Raw genomic sequence first — 23,154 nt, 5'->3', positions numbered from 1 at the left:
CTGGTATGCTTGCTGAGTGTGCAGTGATAGTGAGAATGAACGTGAAAGGTTAAAAGCTATACAGGTGGTCCCAGTTCCCGAGGGTGAAAGGTACATTTTAATACCTGGGCCCCTGTTAGCAAGATAAAAAGGCTGTGGACGATGTGGAGTGTATTAAGAGCTCCTACGTCCTTGTGGTCTACATGTTTCAGCCAGGCCTTTTGATTAAAACTGGCTTTCCTCAGGACCAATGAGTATGTGTGGGTGACAATAAACTATATTAAGTGACAATGTGTGGTAAAAAGTGTCGCACTCGCTAAGGTGCTGTACGTGTAAGAGGGGGATTACCTCTACTTTACTGTACATAGAACATAAAGACAATACAGACATACAAGGGAGAACCAGTGAGAATGGTATTTACCAAAACACAACATATGGCCGACTTCTAGTGTTCGTGAGCGACCTAGAGCGGCAGATAACGTGGCCATGAGCGTTTGCCATGGCTGAAGTGAAAATATGGCGGTAAAGTTTTAAACGCAGTGGCGGTGGTGGGCTACACAGCGAAACAAGCATAGCGTGAGGTACAGGTAAGTATGGTACATAATTCCTCACACTTGCTACTTGCTGTTAAAGCCTCATGGGTCACTTGGCAGGGAGGGAAAGAAGACCCTAAACGTTGTAAAAGGTCAGAGTTAGGATGGTACCTGTTGAGAGAAAATGCTGCTTACCCAGAGCGTCGTGTAGAGATCACTCGTTTACTCACGGTATTTCCGATCAGCGTGCTCCTGCGACCTATCGTCCTGCTCCAGTGTCCCGAGTGAACTTTGCTTGGCTCAGGCAAGGGCTTAAATAGCTGGTTCAATTGGTAGCACCTGGAAAAGGGAACAGGGTGCGGTCGCGCTGGCTCTAAGTGCGCGTGTGCAGGGAGAGAGTGGCACTCGCGTTGTGCATGCGCGGTGATCAGTTCCAGCGCATGCGTGTGCTACAGAGCTATACACATTCGCGCATGCGCGTAGGAGATGTGTAGAGGAAAGTGACTTGGGACCAATGTGTAGTGGCCCATTAGGGGTAAGAAGACGATAGAAAACAGTGGTAGCGACATGTGCGCACTAGCGCATGCGCAACCGAAGGGTAATGGCCCATTAAGGACATGGGATGATTAAAAAGCAACAGTTAGCGAATTTAAAAGCATAGAGGCAAATACAGAGTTGGGACAGACCACGAGTCTGAGCGCAGACAGGGATACAGACTATGAACAGACAAGGAATGTTTATCTGGCTAAGGCATTCCACGGAATGGAATCATTGAGCCCCTCTATATGGGTAGAAAGGCGGTAAATCCAGCGTTGTTCTTTGGAGAGTAGTGTTTTCTCATCGCAACTGGATGGTGCAAATTGTTCAATGACTGTCCAGGTGAAGTCATTTGGGGTATGATTTTGGGTGATGAAGTGTTGGGTCAGCTTGCTGATGTTTTTGCCACAGCGCATAGTACTTCTGTGTTCAGTCATCCTGGTTCTGACCTTCCTGGTAGTCATACCGATGTATTTCAAACCACAACGACAGGTGATCAAGTATATTAAGTTGGAAGAGTTACAGTTGGTAAATTGTCGTTGTGTCCAGGTTTTTCCATTTTCCAAAGATAGTGTTTTGGAAGGGGTAGTCAGGTGGCAGACGCTGCAATTGTAACACGGTTGGTGGCCTGTTATCTCTGGTAGACCCCACGCATTCAAAATTGTCTGGCCTGTTTGCTGTTTCTTTCTGGGTCTCGTGGATACCAGTTGGTCTTTCAAATTCTGTGCTCTTTTGTATGCAAACCGGGGGGGATCCCAGTTCCTGGTGCCTGGTGCCTGAATTGATGATCTACCCATACAGAGGGGCTCAATGATTCCATTCCGTGGAATGCCTTAGCCAGATAAACATTCCTTGTCTGTTCATAGTCTGTATCCCTGTCTGCGCTCAGACTCGTGGTCTGTCCCAACTCTGTATTTGCCTCTATGCTTTTAAATTCGCTAACTGTTGCTTTTTAATCATCCCATGTCCTTAATGGGCCATTACCCTTCGGTTGCGCATGCGCTAGTGCGCACATGTCGCTACCACTGTTTTCTATCGTCTTCTTACCCCTAATGGGCCACTACACATTGGTCCCAAGTCACTTTCCTCTACACATCTCCTACGCGCATGCGCGAATGTGTATAGCTCTGTAGCACACGCATGCGCTGGAACTGATCACCGCGCATGCACAACGCGAGTGCCACTCTCTCCCTGCACACGCGCACTTAGAGCCAGCGCGACCGCACCCTGTTCCCTTTTCCAGGTGCTACCAATTGAACCAGCTATTTAAGCCCTTGCCTGAGCCAAGCAAAGTTCACTCGGGACACTGGAGCAGGACGATAGGTCGCAGGAGCACGCTGATCGGAAATACCGTGAGTAAACGAGTGATCTCTACACGACGCTCTGGGTAAGCAGCATTTTCTCTCAACAGGTACCATCCTAACTCTGACCTTTTACAACGTTTAGGGTCTTCTTTCCCTCCCTGCCAAGTGACCCATGAGGCTTTAACAGCAAGTAGCAAGTGTGAGGAATTATGTACCATACTTACCTGTACCTCACGCTATGCTTGTTTCGCTGTGTAGCCCACCACCGCCACTGCGTTTAAAACTTTACCGCCATATTTTCACTTCAGCCATGGCAAACGCTCATGGCCACGTTATCTGCCGCTCTAGGTCGCTCACGAACACTAGAAGTCGGCCATATGTTGTGTTTTGGTAAATACCATTCTCACTGGTTCTCCCTTGTATGTCTGTATTGTCTTTATGTTCTATGTACAGTAAAGTAGAGGTAATCCCCCTCTTACACGTACAGCACCTTAGCGAGTGCGACACTTTTTACCACACATTGTCACTTAATATAGTTTATTGTCACCCACACATACTCATTGGTCCTGAGGAAAGCCAGTTTTAATCAAAAGGCCTGGCTGAAACATGTAGACCACAAGGACGTAGGAGCTCTTAATACACTCCACATCGTCCACAGCCTTTTTATCTTGCTAACAGGGGCCCAGGTATTAAAATTTACCTTTCACCCTCGGGAACTGGGACCACCTGTATAGCTTTTAACCTTTCACGTTCATTCTCACTATCACTGCATACTCAGCAAGCATACCAGCTCCTCAGTAATCTGGAGTCGCAGCACACCCGGGACACATTCGGTGTCACTGTGGTGGGCCCGATGATGAAGCATGACACCAACTAGGTTGGTGTGTGAGGGCTTCATGACCAAACCTGAGGGTTTGCCAACAGATGTACCTCCTGAGTCTCACTAACACAACCTAGCTAGTCCTATATTGATATTTCTAATATGGTTTGTAACATTTCTTTAGTTCGGTGTCATAAAATCTTGCAAGATTATGTTTTTGCCTGTATGTGAAGGCAAAGACTTAAATCGCCGAATTACAATTTAACAGTGGGGTAAAGGTTGGGTTCCCTTCGTTTTAGGTTTCGCTGGAGGGCGGAGCTCTTAGCTCCGCCCTCCAGAGAAATCTCTTGATTCCAGTAAGGAAAATGGAATACGCCCCCCTGTCCCATTGGCTAGCTCCATAAATGGAGGCTAGCCATTGGAACAGAGATCTGTCCGTCAAGGCCGGACCAGATTCGGGGGCGTTCCCGAGATTTTTTCCCAGGGCGGAGTTACGTTTTTTCCCGTTCCCTCCCCTTTCACTGAAAGTCTGTCCATTCCCGCCCCCTCCGTGTGCCTTTCCGCCCCCCCCTCGCTGTCCTGTGCACGTTTCCCGCCATTCGTGTCCTCTCCCGCTCCCTCCCGCCGTCCGTGTCCTCTCCCGCCCCCTCCCGCCGTCCGTGTCCACTCCCGCCCCCTCCCGCCGTCCGTGTCCACTCCCGCCCCCTCCCGCCGTCCGTGTCCTCTCCGGCCCCCTCCCGCCGTCCGTGTCCACTCCCGCCCCCTCCCGCCGTCCGTGTCCACTCCCGCCCCCTCCCGCCGTCCGTGTCCTCTCCCGCCCCCTCCCGCCGTCCGTGTCCTCTCCCGCCCCCTCCCGCCGTCCGTGTCCACTCCCGCCGTCCGTGTCCTCTCCCGCCCCCTCCCGCCGTCCGTGTACTCTCCCACCCCCTGTGTCCTCGTAGGTGCTTGTTAACTTCGCAGTCAGCGCGATGTGACTGTTCTGTTCCCTTGAGTTGGAGTGGGGCATCCAGCTTTCACCGGTGCGTCTGTGGCACCTCCTCACAGCCCGGCATGGTGTGGAATGGCCAGGCTGCTGGCAGGACACAGCTTCTGAAGAGGGGAGCAGCCAATCAGCAGCCGGCTGCTCCCCCGCCCCTCCCTCGCCCGCCACTTCCCTCCACCCCCTCCGGAGCAAGCATTTACAAGTGTCAGTCACACACTCAATTAGCCAATCACTTTCCCCTGTGTGGCCTCATTTTGCCTAAAGTAAACACAGGTCAACACCCCTTAAGACAAAGTGTAACAATGCTATTAACTGGAGCTTCCCCACAGAAAACACCTCACTTGAGATGAGACGGCTTTCTGTATCGAGTCTCCCGGCACTCTCTTGTATTGAAACAGCACCGACTTCAAAAGAATAATAATGCGCATATAAAAGTGTGCTACAGATGAAAAACGACCACATTGACATTTTGACTCGCTTTCGTGGAAGTCGTGTCGTGTTAAAATTACAGCAAGAAGACCCCTCACGCGGGAATAGAGCAATGTTTCATTCTCCCTATGAATAGGGGATGTGGTCGGGGCAAATCTGTGATCATGAAACCAGGAAAACGGCGTTTCCTTCTCGGATGTACTTCATCATCAAAACTGTGTGATCTCCGGCAAATCCCCGCGTGTTTCATTTCTGTCGTCTACCGAAATTCCAAATACTTACAGCAGACTGAAAATGCATCTCAGTCTCTGTAACTAAACCTGCACCAGTCTGTTCATCATACAGGGGGCTCTGTGTAAGGAGTTTTCCATTGTTATATAGCGAAAGAAAAGTCTATTGTTATAGGGCTCAATGTCGCTAATTAGCGTTTTCCCTTTCCAAGCTCTTCCACTGTTAATCAAAGTATGGAACTAGAAAACACGAGGTACAAATATTCGTCCAAAAGCTCTCCCATTGCATCGAGTTTAGAAGACAAGATTAGAAATCATCTTGCTTGTTGCGGCTTCTGTACCTATCTTCATTAACCTCTCCTGAAGCAGGCGACAGGCATTCAGTCAGAAATGAAATCGGCATGCGAGAACCTACTGGAGGTAAATTCAATAGGCGAGCAAGAATTAAAAGATTTTAAATGGGGTGCATTTTCAGAGTCACACAGATCCAAAGTTGATGCCACGTTTTTACGCGGGAATGACGCGGGTCGTCCAGCCTTTAGCTAGCGGAGAGCCCCCTGCGGACCCAATAGGAGCCCCTCCGGGGGACGCCTGACAGCCCGACCCCGCTCTGAGGTAAACACGGCTGCGCGCGAAGGCTTCTTTATAATTGTGTCGTCGTAATGATACTGATATAGCGCCTGCTGCCCCTTACAACCAGAATGCAGGCTGTTGGCTGTTCTTGTATGGATTGTGAGAAGTTATTTGCAGAAGTTTCTTTTGTAGGGGGCCCCGATGAGTGCTGCTGTTTGTCTTGTAATTTACTGACACATTCAGTCAGAAATGAAATCGGCATGCGAGAACCTACTGGAGGTAAATTCAATAGGCGAGCAAGATTTAAAAGATTTTAAATGGGGTGCATTTTCAGAGTCACACAGATCCAAAGTTGATGCCACGTTTTTACGCGGGAATGACGCGGGTCAGCCAGCCTTTAGCTAGCGGAGAGCCCCCTGCGGACCCAATAGGAGCCCCTCCGGGGGACGCCTGACAGCCCGACCCCGCTCTGAGGTAAACACGGCTGCGCGCGAAGGCTTCTTTATAATTGTGTCGTCGTAATGATACTGATATAGCGCCTGCTGCCCCTTACAACCAGAATGCAGGCTGTTGGCTGTTCTTGTATGGATTGTGAGAAGTTATTTGCAGAAGTTTCTTTTGTAGGGGGCCCCGATGAGTGCTGCTGTTTGTCTTGTAATTTACTGACACATTCAGTCAGAAATGAAATCGGCATGCGAGAACCTACTGGAGGTAAATTCAATAGGCGAGCAAGATTTAAAACATTTTAAATGGGGTGCATTTTCAGAGTCACACAGATCCAAAGTTGATGCCACGTTTTTACGCGGGAATGACGCGGGTCGGCCAGCCTTTAGCTAGCGGAGAGCCCCCTGCGGACCCAATAGGAGCCCCTCCGGGGGACGCCTGACAGCCCGACCCCGCTCTGAGGTAAACACGGCTGCGCGCGAAGGCTTCTTTATAATTGTGTCGTCGTAATGATACTGATATAGCGCCTGCTGCCCCTTACAACCAGAATGCAGGCTGTTGGCTGTTCTTGTATGGATTGTGAGAAGTTATTTGCAGAAGTTTCTTTTGTAGGGGGCCCCGATGAGTGCTGCTGTTTGTCTTGTAATTTACTGACACTGGTGAGTGCGTGACCGTTCTTATGTGTCTGGTGAATCTTCATTTGCAACAGCAAGAAAAATGTGTTTTAGGTTCCCGTTTCACAACTCCCCGTGACCTGACCTGCGGACTCTGGCTGAAATGTTTACATTCTCTCGATTGCTTGCAGCGGCCAGCATTGCTGCGGCCAGCATTGCTGCCTGCTTACTGACTTGTCGCAGGATATCCCCTTCCCCCACTCCAACCACTAGACATACCATCCCCCACAAATATGGTGTGGCTGGCAGGCGTTTTTCGTTTACAACTGACCAGCGCAAGCCTGCCTGCGCCTTGCACCAGAAATGTTGCTCGATCGGCCCTGTTTCACTTCATGGGTTGAACTACTTCAGAAAAAGTATATTTATTAGTCAGGAAATCTGGTTGATTTATTTCGTGTGTTCCGGGGCCGATGAAATAATGTCTGGTTAATTTGCTTTTCTGTAACTGATAAGAAACATTGTCTGTTCAGCGAGGCATTTACTAAACATGCAAACATATGGGCGCACTCCGCATGTAGTACATTTTGCAGAATATGGTGTTGGTTCTGGGTTACACTTATTGTAAATGTCAGAGAGCCTCGTTACCATTCTGGAAAGTCAAAACAATAATTGCATCGGAGGTTATTCCACGTTTCAGAAAGAGTCTTCAATCGTCCATGCATAAACTGTAATTAGTAAATAGCGTCATGACCAAGGAAGTCAATATTTTCCAAGTGGAAATTATTAAAAAATATGAACGATACAAACTAATAAATGCAATTTTTTCATTTCCTGACTCGGATTTTTGTTTTTGTAACATGGTGCACTTTTACGCACAAAAAAGCCAAAATCAACGCCTGCATGCGCGTATTGACATAGGAGTGACTATTAATGCTGGAGATAGATACTATAGCACACGTTTTGACAAATGAAACAATTTTTCTACTTAAGAAAGGGGGGAGTCTCCCTCCTATTTGAAAATTGAGACTTCATATGGAATATCTGAGAAATCCAATAGTTAGTAATACAACATGATTTCAAAAGTCATCTAATTGTACTTTATAAAACAATTTAAAGCGTGTTTCCAAGATGAGCAATAATCTGATAGATTGGATAATTTTGTAAAATGGTTCCCCTTTTCTGAGGATTTGAGACTTGCACCATTTTTTTTGTTGCATAGCCTCTTTACTAATGTGCACCTTTGTATCACTTTAGGCAATTGTTGAATGCGGACATTGATGGATCTGCGACGCTGGCTCTTCATTCTCTATTGTTAAATATTCAGTGTCGCTGTGCTTCTTGAATCAGAAAGGTCTTTGTGAATATAACACGAACTTGTAGATTGGCACTGTTATATGAAAATTGTTTGGAGTGGACATTTTAAGGGCCCAGTTACCAAATGGGTTTAACTCAATCCGGTTGTGATATGGGTTTTTGGATTATGGTTGAATATTACCTAATTGAGAAACAATGGGCGGGCTTATAGTTTATTTTAAATTAACATCTGAAACCGACAGACACCGGTACGCCACAATAAAACAATTAAGGACATAAGAAACCTAATCCAATTCGGGGATTTCGAAAAAATAATTAGAGGAATGCATATTTCCCCGGGGCTTCCACTGAAGCTGACACAATTTCAGGCAGGAGATGTCTAAAATCAAAACATTTTTAGCTTTAAAAAATTTGGAGTCTCTCGCCAGAATTAATGTTCCGATTCTTTGTTGAAAATGAATTTTGGAGCTTTCGTCAGACGTCTTATAAAAAGCAGTGGATGGCCATACAAACATGTTAACCGGATTTCACTATACTCGCTTAATGTTATGTTTATTGCCCAATAGTTAGGCGCTTTGGTGCAGTTGCATCAGTAGTGACTAGAGGTCACACACCAGCACAAGAGAAGGCTGCGAGGCAGCAGTACAACGCTCTGCGAATATATGTCCCGATCGCAGCAGTAACACCGGACACTGCTCCTAGAGGTCCCTTTTACCCAACGTTGGCTTTGAGTGTACAACTGCTCCTGGAGGTCCCGTCACCAGCGCTATGCACAGGACTGCAACACCACACGCTTCTCCTAGAGGTCGCCTCACCGGCTCCAGCGCTGTGTATTATTTATTTATCCAATTTTATATAGCGCGGACTTTACCCATGTCAGAGCGCTTTACAATATAGCCAAGTATGTTACTAGAGGAGATTTACAAAGTTACAGGATACAAACAGAATAGTTGAAGAAATGACATAAAATAAGAGGTGGCACTCACAACTGAAACACCACACACTGCTCATAGAGGCCCCCTTCACGGGCTTCAGCGCTGTGTACAGGACATCAATACCACATGCTGCTCCTAGAACTCCCATAACTGGCTTCAGAGCTATGTACAAGACGACAACACCACACGCTGCTCCTAGAGGTCCCCATAACTGACTAAAGCGCTATGTACAAGGATGAAACACCACACACTGCTCCTAGAGGCCCGCTTCACCGGTTCCAGCGCTATGTACAAAACTGCTACACCACACGCTGCTCCTAGCTAGAGGTCCCCTCACCGGCTTCAGCACTGCTTACAAGAATGATACACCACACACTGCTCCCAGAGGTCCTCATAACTGGCTTCAGTGCTATGTACAAGACTGTGCTAGAGTGCAGAGTGCATAGGGAGTGCAGAGTGCATAGGGAGTGCATAGGGAGTGCATAGGGAGTGCATAGTGCATAGGGAGTGCAGAGTGCATAGGGAGTGCATAGGGAGTGCAGAGTGCATAGTGCATAGGGAGTTCAGCGTGCAGCGTGCATAGGGAGTTCAGAGTGCAGAGTGCATAGGGAGTTCAGAGTGCGTAGGGAGTGCAGAGTGCGTAGGGAGTAGGGAGTGCTAGGGAGTGCTAGAGAGTGCAGAGTGAGTAGGGAGTGCTAGGGAGTGCAGAGTGAGTAGGGAGTTCTAGGGAGTCTAGGGAGTGCTAGAGAGTGCAGAGTGAGTAGGGCGTGCTAGAGAGTGCAGAGTGACTGCAGAGATTAAGCTAATGGCAATGTAAATGACAATGCCATTTATTTATCTGTTTTCAAAACCAACACATAAATACAAATGTTGTCATTTACAATGCCAATAACTCTAACTTTTCCAAAGGCGAAACCATTGCATTGTAAATGCTTGTTTATGTTTGCATTTATTTAATTGTTTTATGTACTAATAGTGTTTTCTGAACGTCGACAGTATTACTGCAATTAATTGAGACTATAAATAAGTTTGAAACAAATTTTGTGGAGAGGGGCATACGGGGGAGCTAGATTCAACAGATGCTTACTAGGTTAACCTACAAAAAGGACGCCCAATGGATTTGGACATGTTATTTTTTGGAATCTTATGATATAGTTAAAAGTAAAGCCTTGTAAGTATTCTCTGTAATTTAAAAAATGTAATTTGGTATTCTGAATTATAATGTAAACACTGTTTAATGATAAACACTAAAGGATGAATCATAACTCAAATGCATTATAACATAATCCATTACTGTGTAGCTCTGAAAACACTCAACTGGATGAAGTGTGATGTTTTGTGCTGAAAGACAAGAAGTCGAGTCTAATTCCACACATGTGGAAAGTCATAGGTATAGAGCGGAGTATTGTTTGGAGACTGTTTTAGGATATGGGACGATCTGACATAGCAATACATCAATTATTTTATGGCTGGAATAAGGCAAGAGCACCATAGACAGACCCACATGTGTCTGTAGTTTGTGTGGGATTCTGTGTGTGCTTTTTAGGTCTCCCTTAGGCATGCTCGAGACATTCTGCATCTTCAATATGGGCTTCAAGCACTGCCCATCTTTTTCATTGGTTCCTCTTGGTGCCCTTTGAAAATGGCAGCTCTTGTTTGGTGAATACGCTTAGTAGTCCCTCCTTTTTGACTTTTGCTTTCTCCCATGTGCTCTTACGCTTCAGGGTATTTAGCATACTTTGAGAGCACTCTTTTTTTTTGTTGGCCTGCCTCTGCTCGTGTCAAGTGATCTGTTTTATTTACTTTGTGCTTCAAACGTTCGCTGCCGCTTCATTTGCAGGCTGTTTGCCTGTCTTCGGGGGCTTCACCTTCGCCCATCACTTAATCTCACTGTGCTGCCCCCCACCTCTCACCCCTCCCATAACACTGCTTGCCCACCCCTACCGCCCCTCCAAGGCCGCAGCTTGCTTCTAATCCCATCCAGCTTTTCTTTTGATCCTCGTGGGGAAGGGCGGAGTTAACGGGTCACGGTGGTGACATGGTTTCACTGTGAGGATAAGAAAATTACAATGGCGAGCTATTCAGCAAACCTTAAACATTCTTTTGTGAACCAAGCTGGTTATGACCTGCATTGTCAGTCTAAGCATCTATTGTATTAAATGTGTTTAGACATATTTGAATGTTCGTGCCAAAGAAAGCACAGTCTCAAAATTGTTACTCTTTCTTTCACTGACTTTCTTTCACTGAACAGCATAAACGTCACTATAAAAAATTCCTTTACCTGAATGTTGACAGTCTTTGATTGAATAGGACTTCCTGGCAGGCTCAAAGCACACGTTACCATTTTTTTCAAATCCTCTTTCTTCATTTGGAGTAGGCGCGGAATGGAGGAAGCCTTACAACTAGAGGCCATCATTAACTAGCTACATGGGGAACCAATACCAAAACAAAAGTTCCCCGCCCTCTCAGCAAGACAAACAACCTCACTAAACTTGATCTAACCCAGTCCCATTTTCAGAAAACTAAGTAGGACAAGGCCATGTTGTTTGCAGATGAAGGTGTGGGATTCAATTGAGAAATGCGCTCCATAACATTTTCTGCAGTGTATTAATTTTTATAACCAGGCAAATCTGAATCGTGCTGCATGATTGGCTGTTCAGAAAAATGAATGGAAGCTCGTACTTCAACGTATTTTTGAACAGTTATAAAAAAAGAAGCAGATTTTTTTTACCTCTGGCATTACTGGTCAAGTGGCAGAGCAGCTTTTTGTGCTTTACTTCTGTCCCTTCTTTTGCCTCTTCTTCCTCTCGCCTCCTTTATACCCACTTCCTTATGCCTACTCTTTCCTTTTAACTCTGCTTTTTAGCCATCGCTCTGCCCCCACTTTGGCATTCACTCAGCCACCGGTCATTTTCTACCTCCAAAACTTTTAACTACTAACTATCTGCCCTATTATGCGCTCTACATGTGTCCTACTTTTCCAATGCTTTTTACCTGCCTCCACCCTGAACTTCATCCCATTCCGTCTACTCTTAGCCCCTTTCTTCTTCTGTGCCCATTTTCCTCACGCACCTTCATTCCCCATTGTCCCTGATCAAACCCATGTCCCTCTCTCACTCCTACTTTATCGTGCTTTACCCCATTGTCCTTAAAGAAACCAATATAACGTGGTCAAAGCTGGCCATGTCAAAGCAGTATTTAGGTCGAAGCCTGTGTAGGCTGCGCTTGCGCAGTCTAGCAGGGGAGATCTTATGTTTTGGAGTGTGGGGGCTTGAACCCGCCCCTCTTCTCCATTGGCTGGCGTCCTAAACGGAGGCCAGCCACTGGAGGAGAGGGGCGTAACTCCGTTTAAGCCCCGTCTTTTTGGGATTCGGGGTGTGTTTTTTACTTTCTTTCTCTCCTCTTCCCATTGGCTGGAATTTTACCTTCCAGCTAATGGGAAGGGGAGAGCACGAAAAACACGCCCCAGAATCCCAAAATGACCGTGCTTTTCTCTGAGCCATTTCTGCTTGGCCTCGGAGAAATGTGGTGGTGTTTCCAGAGCTGCTCGGCTCCGCTCGCCTCCCCCCTTCCCTCTGCCCGCAGCCCTCCTTTGTCCCGCTCTCGCCTCCCCCCTTCCCTCTGCCATACATTGGGACGAGTTTGCGCTGCCGACTCTTGCGCTCCGCCCCTCCCCTTGCAGCTGCCCCACGTGTCTTCCTCCGTACACTGCTGCCGGTCGAACCCGCAGAAAATCAAGGGTCCAAGATGGCGGCTCGGTGGGGAGCCCGGGCGAGGAAGAGTAGTATCAGCACCATGGACCTCTTTACATCTGGAAGTCCAAGCCAGGTAGGCCGGAACCTGCGCCCGGGCGCGTCCTTGTATGCCAGGCATGGCGTCTGTCGGCCCGCCGTTTTGTTCATGCCTGCGCCGGGAAGCCGGTGACACGTGGATGGGCGCCGCGCCCACCTGCTGCACCACTCAGTTGAAAGGGGACTGTGTGGCTACCTGCACGTCGCCTGCGTCTACGGGAGAAGTTGCCCTTCTCAGTGGCCTCCTAGCACAGTCTCGGCCTAAACAAGACTCCGTGCCGGCAGACCAGGATGTCTGAGGCCGGCCCATGGAGATGACACGTGGAGTTTGCCGCACATGCAGGAGCTGGGCCGTGAGAAGGAGCGGTGGGGAAGGGTCGTGTTCCTGTGGCCTTCGGGCACAGAACCAGACTAAATGACACATGAAGAAGGGCCATGCCGGACAGCGGCTGTTTGTGGCTACTGCACTGCCAAACTCTGTCTGTTCTTACAGTTGTGAAGGAGTTGCCATGTGAATAGTTAAGTATATAATAAGAAACCGCAAGCGTTGTGCCTATGGGTAAATCAAGTCAAAGTTGTGTAAATATCATTGGCCCGCTCATATGTATGGAAACTCAAAGATGTGGAGGCTCCTTTTAAAACGACTATGCACTATCATCTACGTGTGGTGGGATGGGGAGAGGTTTCAATGCTAATAGGCTCTCTTCTTTCTGAGTGACAAAACGCTGGACAGTCAGGTTTGAATATCAGAAGGAAACGAAGTGTCCGATATTTTTAAAAGAAAAAACGTTCTGTACTGAAATCATGTAATTCTATGATGGATTGTTTTTGATTCTTGCGCTAATGCAAGGGGATGAATTGCCCGCTTTTAAATTGTTTTGGGTATTTTGGAGAAGCGTGGTTGTTTGTCTGAGGCAGTAACGAGACACCGGGATGTCCTTGTAAGCAGCTGTCATGGGGAGTTTGACCCCATTGGAGTAGATAAATTGCCATTTACCACTGCAGAGACTTTGCACCTGGTGTTCCGCAGAGACGTTTTGCCACAGTATCGACACAGCTGCATTACATGGCAAACAGTTATACGGAGTATTAAACTTTCGTCACTTCAATAACGCAGTTTTAAGTGTGGAGATGTCAGTCAAAACTATTTGTCATGAATGACCTGTGTTATTGTTAATGTCAGTGCAAACCACACAAACTGCTTTTGTTGCCAGATATTGCCGTGACTCTAAAGTTAGTGTAGCTGACGACCTTAATATATATTAGTGATTTGGGGCGTCACCAGGTAGAAAGGTGTCAAAGTGTGGTTATGTGTGTGCTTGTGTGTGTGTGTGGCTCTGTGTGTGTGTGGCTCTGTGTGTGTGTGTGGCTCTGTGTGTGTGTGTGGCTCTGTGTGTGTGTGTGGCTCTGTGTGTGTGTGTGGCTCTGTGTGTGTGTGTGGCTCTGTGTGTGTGTGTGGCTCTGTGTGTGTGGCTCTGTGTGTGTGTGTGGCTCTGTGTGTGTGTGTGTGGCTCTGTGTGTGTGTGTGGCTCTGTGTGTGTGTGTGTGGCTCTGAGTGTGTGTGTGTGGCTCTGAGTGTGTGTGTGGCTCTGAGTGTGTGGCTGTGTGTGGGTGGCTGTGTGTGTGTGGCTGTGTGTGTGTGGCTGTGTGTGGGTGGCTGTGTGTGTGTGTGTGTGTGTGTGTGTGTGTGTGTGTGTGTGTGTGTGTGTGTGTGTGTGTGTGTGTGTGTGTGTGTGTGTGTGTGTGTGTGTGTGTGGCTGTGTGTGTGTGTGGCTGTGTGTGTGTGTGGCTGTGTGTGGCTGTGGCTATGTGTGTGTGTGGCTATGTGTGTGTGTGGCTGTGTGTGGCTGTGGCTATGTGTGTGTGTGGCTATGTGTGTGTGTGGCTATGTGTGTGTGTGTGTGGCGCTCTGTGAGTGTGGCTCTGTGAGTGTGGCTCTGTGAGTGTGGCTCTGTGAGTGTGGCTCTGTGAGTGTGGCTCTGTGAGTGTGGCTCTGTGAGTGTGTGTGGCTCTGTGGATGCAAATGGTCTCGCATTTGCGAGAGATTAAGCTATTGGCATTGTAAATGACAATGCCATTTATTTATCCGTTTTCAAAAACAACACAAATAAAAATGTTGTCATTTACAATGCCAATAGCTCTAACTTTTGCAGAGGCGAGACCGTTGCATTGTAAATGCTTGTAATTTTATTTTTTTCACTTTCAACCATTCACCACAGCAGTGTTGCTGTACAACACGGCTAGGAAAGATTGACAAAGCCACCGACTTCTACCGACCCTAGAACACAGGGTTCCTGTACTGTTTACCTGTCCTGCCGCTCCGGGAAATAACCAGCTGTTCTCGAATTTCACTTTAACAAGCAGGTCACTTGTTTTTAAAGTGTTGATGGGCGTTTCCCATGATAACGAAAGTACGCCGTCGATAAATATAAAATAATGCACACATTGGTTTCCTAAATCTCTGCTCACATGTTGCATAACAGTGGTCGAAAGACAGTATATAGTGCTTTCCTTTTTAAAAGTCAAAACCAATGGGAACTGAGAAGTGGGGTGAGAGGAGGGGTTAAAAAGCAAAGATGGGGCACAGTAAAACGGCTTATGCCACTATTCTGTCATGCGCCTTCAAGGGTCAATGTACAATAGGATGTAGAATATTCTAAACAGTGCACCACTCCCTACAGTAATAGTTAAATGCAGACCTTTCACAGAAGTAGTACACATGCCAAATTCACTTGCAGCTGGAAGCATGGTATAAACAGTTGCAGGATTGCGCAGTGCCAGAGGCCACAGGGTGTCCTCAGCCTAACAGGAGGCAATTCCTAAACAATTAGCGGTTATCCAAATGAGTGACGAGAGGGGTTCACTTGTGTCCGTAAGACCCTTAAGAAGAAAACCGTAATAGTAACATAATATTTGACTCCATTATGTCTCAATAAAGGCCATGGCCTTACAGTTGGTCACAGTTGCCCGGACCTCCGAATTTGGTGATTAGAGGCAGCCATAACAAGGCAGGCCCCAATGCACCTGCACTTGCTACTCTAATGACCGATACATGCCTACATTAACCATCATTGTTAAGTGGGAGCTTTGGCTGCCAGAAGCAGGGGCGGCTCCTCCGTTATGGCGGAGGAGCACCTCTCGCCCTGCTGAAAGCCAGCAGAGGCAAAGGACAAAAATAATATGGTAATAAAACATTTGTATTATCATTTTATTTTTCGGCCTGCAGGCTGCGATGGAGAGCAGAGGCAGGGGCGCGGCCACCTGCGCTCATGCTGCAGCACCAGGGAGTAGGGGTGGAGTGGTGGGCACGGCCAAGTGCGCAAGAGGGTTTGGCCTGCCCTGTGAGGCCGGCCAGCCGTCATGCCCACTACACATTTCTCCACTCAAGCTGTGTTGTACAGTAGGGTGGAGAAACCAAACAGGCTCCCATTCTATGTTTGAGCGCCGAACACAGGTGCCACGTGCTGCTCACATATTGGGAATACTATTATACTGCGCAGTGTGCAGCAGTTTCCACTGGACGAGAGGATTGGGAGCAAGGCGGCGGACGCCAGACCAATGTAAATACACCACCCCACCACTTTGCAATATGAGTGGCTGCTATTGGCCAGAAGCATGTTAAGCTGGTGTCTTTCACAGGTATGCAGGCTGCCCTATGGACAAGTTTTTCCATATGGCTTATGACTGTTGGGGCCAGCTGAAATGTGTACTGTTGAGCCAAGTGCCCGAAATACCTGCTTTAGCCTGCACCCGCTCTGCTTTCTCTTTCAGCACTCTGAATACTGTTGAGCACAGCAGTTATTAGAATGTGAGATTGTTTCAGCACATCTATGTATAAACTGTTTTTTTAATCAAAGACATGTGTCTTTTTGTCATCCCGTGGAGTCTTCCCTACTAGGATCTAAAGAGCAGCTTTGTGTTGAAGTAATTTAGTTACACCATAAACTGGTTTCCAGGTGATTAACCGTGAAATAAATTAAAATAATCTTATTTATAAATGTATAAAGCTGATACTTTACTTGAACTAATCATGGAACCAGGGAGACATTTGTGATGATTCCATGAAAAGTAAGTGTCTCTGTAACGCTGCGTTTGGAAACCTACTTAAAAGTTTGTTCAGGTTTTTGTTATTAGGGCTCGGCCTACGTCACCACTGCGTCAGCAGAGGGGCGGAGCTCCGAGCTCCTTTTGTTAGGGGTTCTGAATAGTGCAGGAAAAATTCCTCAGTGCGCGAGATTTTTCAGTAGTTTGTTTTGCCATGTGCATGGTAATTGGTCCTCGCGGTGCCCTGTTTCTAGTAGCCTTCACGCAATAGGCCATATGTTTTTCTGCTTCAGCACTTCCGCCATATCCTGTGTGGTTATGCGCACGGCAGTGCAATAAATTAACAATTAGAGCTGTCAGGGCGCTGCGGTAATAGAATCCAGATGGTCGGGGCACGTTTACCAGTCTGCCGTGAGTTTTGCGCGCGCGCATCCCTTTGCCTCCTTTCATGTTTAAGTGTTGGCCTTTCGCCAGATGCCCGCTCGCAGAGGCCTCTGATATTGCCTCTCCCCGCCTGCTCCTTACTGCAGCCCCCACCACTGGAAACGACAGGCTGGGAGCTCACAGAAGCCTCTATATCGCCTTTCCTAGCATGCTCGTCCTTTCAGCCCCCACCGCTCCTCACTGCAGCCCCCACCACTGGAAACGACAGGCTGGGAGCTTACAGAAGCCTCTGACATCGCCTCTCCCAACCTGCTCGTCCTTTCAGCCCCCACCGCTGGAATTGTTATTAAAAGCATGCTTTTGATATACATAGATATGCTCTGTTGCTGCTGCTGCCTTGGCACAGTACCTGTTGTGAGTGTGTGAGGGAAGCTTGCACCACTGCTGCTTGTGATGTCCTTTTTGTGAGTATGAGGAAGAAGGAGATCACAAGCAGCAGTGGTGCAAGCTTCCCTCACACACTCACAGCAGGTACTGTGCCAAGGCAGCAGCAGCAACAGAGCAAGAGGCTCTGTGTGAGAAGCTTGCACCGCTGCTGCCTGTGATGTCCTTCTTGTGTGTGTGAGAAGCTTGCACCACTGCTGCTTGTGATCTCCTTCTTGTGAGTGTGATAAGCGGCAGCAGCGGTGCAGGCTTCTCACACTCACAAGAAGGACATCACAGGCAGCAGCGGTGCAAGCTTCTCACACTCACAAGAAGGACATCACAGGCAGCAGTGGTGCAAGCTTTTCACACTCACAAGAAGGACATCACAGGCAGCAGCTGTGCAAGCTTCTTACACTCACAAGAAGGAGACCACAGGCAGCAGAGGTGCAAGCTTCTCACACTGACAAGAAGGACATTACAGGCAGCAGCAGTGCAAGCTTCCCTTACACACTCACAGCAGGTACTGTGCCAAGGCAGCAGCAGCAACAGAGCAAGAGTCCATTGGTGGAGCAGGTGCTGTGGTACCAGTTTAGTGCAGCAGGTGCAGTGGTACCAGTGTGTGGTAGCTACCATAGGTGGAGCAGTTGCAGTGGTAGTGTTGCTTAGCTATGATTGTGCAGCAGGTGCAGTGGCACCAGTGTGTGGTAGATGGCGTTGTGTAGCAGGTGTAAATCAGTGTTACTTAGCTATGATTGTGCAGCAGGTGCAGTGGCACCAGTGTGGTGTAAGTATCTTTGGTGGAGCAGGTGCAGTGGTACCAGTGTGGCGTAGGCGTAGCTTCCATTGATGGAGCAGGTGCTGGGTACCAGTTTACTGCAGCAGGTGCAGTGGTACCAGTGTGTGGTAGCTACCATAGGTGGAGCAGGTGCAGTGGTAGTGTTGCTAAGCTATGATTGTGCAGCAGGTGCAGTGGCACCAGTGTGTGGTAGATGGCGTTGTGTAGCAGGTGTAAATCAGTGTTACTTAGCTATGATTGTGCAGCAGGTGCAGTGGCACCAGTGTGGTGTAAGTATCTTTGGTGGAGCAGGTGCAGTGGTACCAGTGTGGCGTAGGCATAGCTACCATTGGTGGAGCAGGTGCTGTGGTACCAGTTTAGTGCAGCAGGTGCAGTGGTACCAGTGTGTGGTAGCTACCATAGGTGGAGCAGTTGCAGTGGTAGTGTTGCTTAGCTATGATTATGCAGCAGGTGCAGTGGCACCAGTGTGTGGTAGATGGCGTTGTGTAGCAGGTGTAGTGTTATCAGTGTTACTTAGCTATGATTGTGCAGCAGGTGCAGTGGCACCAGTGTGGTGTAAGTATCTTTGGTGGAGCAGGTGCAGTGGTACCAGTGTGGCGTAGGCGTAGCTACCATTGATGGAGCAGGTGCTGTGGTACCAGTTTAGTGCAGCAGGTGCAGTGGTACCAGTGTGTGGTAGCTACCATAGGTGGAGCAGTTGCAGTGGTAGTGTTGCTTAGCTATGATTGTGCAGCAGGTGCAGTGGCACCAGTGTGTGGCGTAGTTACCATTCGTGGAGCAGGTGAGGTGTTATCAGTGTTACTTAGCTATTATTGCGCAGCAGGTGTAGTACCACCAGTGTGGCGTAGCTACCATTGTGCAGCAGGTGCAGTGGCACCAGTGTGGCATAGCTACAATTGTGCAGCAGGTGCTGTTGCACCAGTGTGGCATAGCTACCCTTGTGCAGGAGGTGCAGTGGCACTACTGTGGCATAGCTACCATTGTGCAGCAGGTGCAGTGGCACCAGTGTGGTGTAAGTATATTTGGTGGAGCAGGTGCAGTGGTACCAGAGTGGCGTAGGCGTAGCTACCATTGGTGGAGCAGGTGCTGTGGTACCAGTTTAGTGCAACAGGTGCAGTACCATAGGTGGAGCAGTTGCAGTGGTAGTGTTGCTTAGCTATGATTGTGCAGCAGGTGCAGTGTCACCAGTGTGTGGTAGATGGCGTTGTGTAGCAGATGCAGTGTTATCAGTGTTACTTAGCTATGATTGTGCAGCAGGTGCAGTGGCACCAGTGTGGCGTAGCTATCATTGGTGCAGCATGTGCAGTGGTACCGGTGTGGTGTAAGTATATTTGGTGGAGCAGGTGCAGTGGTACCAGTGTGGCGTAGGCATAGCTACCATTGGTGGAGCAGGTGCTGTGGTACCAGTTTAGTGCAGCAGGTGCAGTGGTACCAGTGTGTGGTAGCTACCATAGGTGGAGCAGTTGCAGTGGTAGTGTTGCTTAGCTATGATTATGCAGCAGGTGCAGTGGCACCAGTGTGTGGTAGATGGCGTTGTGTAGCAGGTGTAGTGTTATCAGTGTTACTTAGCTATGATTGTGCAGCAGGTGCAGTGGCACCAGTGTGGTGTAAGTATCTTTGGTGGAGCAGGTGCAGTGGTACCAGTGTGGCGTAGGCGTAGCTACCATTGATGGAGCAGGTGCTGTGGTACCAGTTTAGTGCAGCAGGTGCAGTGGTACCAGTGTGTGGTAGCTACCATAGGTGGAGCAGTTGCAGTGGTAGTGTTGCTTAGCTATGATTGTGCAGCAGGTGCAGTGGCACCAGTGTGTGGTAGATGGCGTTGTGTAGCAGATGCAGTGTTATCAGTGTTACTTAGCTATGATTGTGCAGCAGGTGCAGTGGCACCAGTGTGGCGTAGCTATCATTGGTGCAGCATGTGCAGTGGTACCGGTGTGGTGTAAGTATATTTGGTGGAGCAGGTGCAGTGGTACCAGTGTGGCGTAGGCGTAACTACCATTGGTGGAGCAGGTGCTGTGGTACCTCTTTAGTGCAGCAGGTGCAGCGGTACCAGTGTGTGGTAGCTACCATAGGTGGAGCAGTTGCAGTGGTAGTGTTGCTTAGCTATGATTGTGCAGCAGGTGCAGTGGCACCAGTGTGTGGTAGATGGCGTTGTGTAGCAGGTGTAGTGTTATCAGTGTTACTTAGCTATGATTGTGCAGCAGGTGCAGTGGCACCAGTGTGGCGTAGCTATCATTGGTGCAGCATGTGCAGTGGTACCGGTGTGGTGTAAGTATATTTGGTGGAGCAGGTGCAGTGGTAGTGTTGCTTAGCTATGATTGTGCAGCAGGTGCAGTGGCACCAGTGTGTGGCGTAGTTACCATTCGTGGAGCAGGTGAGGTGTTATCAGTGTTACTTAGCTATTATTGCGCAGCAGGTGTAGTACCACCAGTGTGGCGTAGCTACCATTGTGCAGCAGGTGCAGTGGCACCAGTGTGGCATAGCTACAATTGTGCAGCAGGTGCTGTTGCACCAGTGTGGCATAGCTACCCTTGTGCAGGAGGTGCAGTGGCACTACTGTGGCATAGCTACCATTGTGCAGCAGGTGCAGTGGCACCAGTGTGGTGTAAGTATATTTGGTGGAGCAGGTGCAGTGGTACCAGTGTGGCGTAGGCGTAGCTACCATTGGTGGAGCAGGTGCTGTGGTACCAGTTTAGTGCAGCAGGTGCAGTGGTACCAGTGTGTGGTAGCTACCATAGGTGGAGCAGTTGCAGTGGTAGTGTTGCTTAGCTATGATTGTGCAGCAGGTGCAGTGGCACCAGTGTGTGGTAGATGGCGTTGTGTAGCAGATGCAGTGTTATCAGTGTTACTTAGCTATGATTGTGCAGCAGGTGCAGTGGCACCAGTGTGGCGTAGCTATCATTGGTGCAGCATGTGCAGTGGTACTGGTGTGATGTAAGTATATTTGGTGGAGCAGGTGCAGTGGTACCAGTGTGGCGTAGGCGTAACTACCATTGGTGGAGCAGGTGCTGTGGTACCTCTTTAGTGCAGCAGGTGCAGTGGTACCAGTGTGTGGTAGCTACCATAGGTGGAGCAGTTGCAGTGGTAGTGTTACTTAGCTATGATTGTGCAGCAGGTGCAGTGGCACCAGTGTGTGGTAGATGGCGTTGTGTAGCAGGTGTAGTGTTATCAGTGTTACTTAGCTATGATTGTGCAGCAGGTGCAGTGGCACCAGTGTGGCGTAGCTATCATTGGTGCAGCATGTGCAGTGGTACCGGTGTGGTGTAAGTATATTTGGTGGAGCAGGTGCAGTGGTAGTGTTGCTTAGCTATGATTGTGCAGCAGGTGCAGTGGCACCAGTGTGTGGCGTAGTTACCATTCATGGAGCAGGTGAGGTGTTATCAGTGTTACTTCGCTATTATTGCGCAGCAGGTGTAGTACCACCAGTGTGGCGTAGCTACCATTGTGCAGCAGGTGCAGTGGCACCAGTGTGGCATAGCTACAATTGTGCAGGAGGTGCAGTGGCACTACTGTGGCATAGCTACCATTGTGCAGCAGGTGCAGTGGCACCAGTGTGGTGTAAGTATATTTGGTGGAGCAGGTGCAATGGTACCAGAGTGGCGTACGCGTAACTACCATTGGTGGAGCAGGTGCTGTGGTACCAGTGTGTGGTAGCTACCATAGGTGGAGCAGTTGCAGTGGTAGTGTTGCTTAGCTATGATTGTGCAGCAGGTGCAGTGGCACCAGTGTGTGGTAGATGGCGTTGTGTAGCAGGTGTAGTGTTATCAGTGTTACTTAGCTATGATTGTGCAGCAGGTGCAGTGGCACCAGTGTGGCGTAGGTACCATTGCTGCAGTAGGTGCAGTGGCACCAGTGTGGCGTAGGTACCATTGCTGCAGCAGGTGCAGTGGCAGCAGTGTGGTGTAGCTATCATTGTTGCAGCAGGTACAGTGGCACCAGTGTGGCGTAGCTACCATTGCTGCAGCAGGTGCAGTGGCACCAGTGCGCCACATTGGTGTAACACACTCACTACCACACACTCACCCCCACAGACTCACCACTACGCCCACAACCACACACACGACAACACACCACCAGCCGTCAGTGCACGCTTTCACCAGGGCCAAACACCACCAGCCATCAATGCACGCTTTCACGAACCACAACCACCACCAGGCATACAACACCAGCCGTCAGTGCATTCTTTTACAAGGCGCACTCACCAGCAACCGTCAGTGCACGCTTTCACCAAACACACACACCATCAGCCATCTGTGCACGCTTTTACCAACCACACACCCACCAGCCGTCAGTGCACCCTTCCACCAGGCACACACACCTCCAGGCGGCAGTGCAGTCTTTTACTAAGCACACACACACCACCAGCCCTCAGTGCACAATTTCTACAGGCAGTCACACACACCACCAGCCATCAGTGCATGCATCAATTGTTAACGCATCCACAATTAACTATTGTAGCAATCTCAGTATGGTACACTTTACTTTTAAACATATTCATGTAAAGCACAGCATGCCACCATTGCTACAATTCCAATCTAACCCACATAATTCCACTACACACCACATGCACACACTTTATAACACATGGCGAAAAGACATTGCCATTTACAATGCCATTAGCTCAAACTCAAATCCGAGCCCGATTGCATTTCCAATGCTTGTTGCATTTTCAGACTGTTTTTGCAGCACATTCTTTCATCCACCAGCGAGGTTTAAAAGGTCACTCCACAGCCACAGTGGCCTCTGTACTTCTGTGGCAATAAATCAGGCATCATTGATCTTGTATAATAGCTGCCCTTCAGTAGTTTATTTTCGAACCAAACAAGACAGTCTCTTTAAATGTTTTACAGAAAAGTATTAAAAGGGTTAGCAGCAATTTCAGAAGGCATACAAATTATAACTTGCCATTCCATTAAAGTACTTTTGGAGAGAGGGCTCATGGTATGGTGGAGTGGTGTCAGGATAGGTTTCTGGGCAGTATTTTTTGTGTGTTTTTATTTTTCACTTGTTACCAAAAGTTCC

General features: G+C 48.4%; 1 protein-coding gene across 1 annotated transcript in view; it reads right to left on the bottom strand.

Moving 5' to 3' along the window:
* SPG21 (SPG21 abhydrolase domain containing, maspardin) overlaps positions 1-23,154 on the bottom strand; it is a 328,125-nt gene that overhangs the window by 172,502 nt on the left and 132,469 nt on the right. The gene's annotated exons all lie outside the window — the stretch shown is intronic.

Source organism: Lissotriton helveticus, chromosome 3_1 (assembly GCF_964261635.1).
Source record: "Lissotriton helveticus chromosome 3_1, aLisHel1.1, whole genome shotgun sequence".
Lineage (NCBI taxonomy): Eukaryota > Metazoa > Chordata > Amphibia > Caudata > Salamandridae > Lissotriton > Lissotriton helveticus.
The sequence above is the reverse complement of the archived record's forward strand: the minus strand, read 5'-3'. Positions and strand labels throughout refer to the sequence as shown.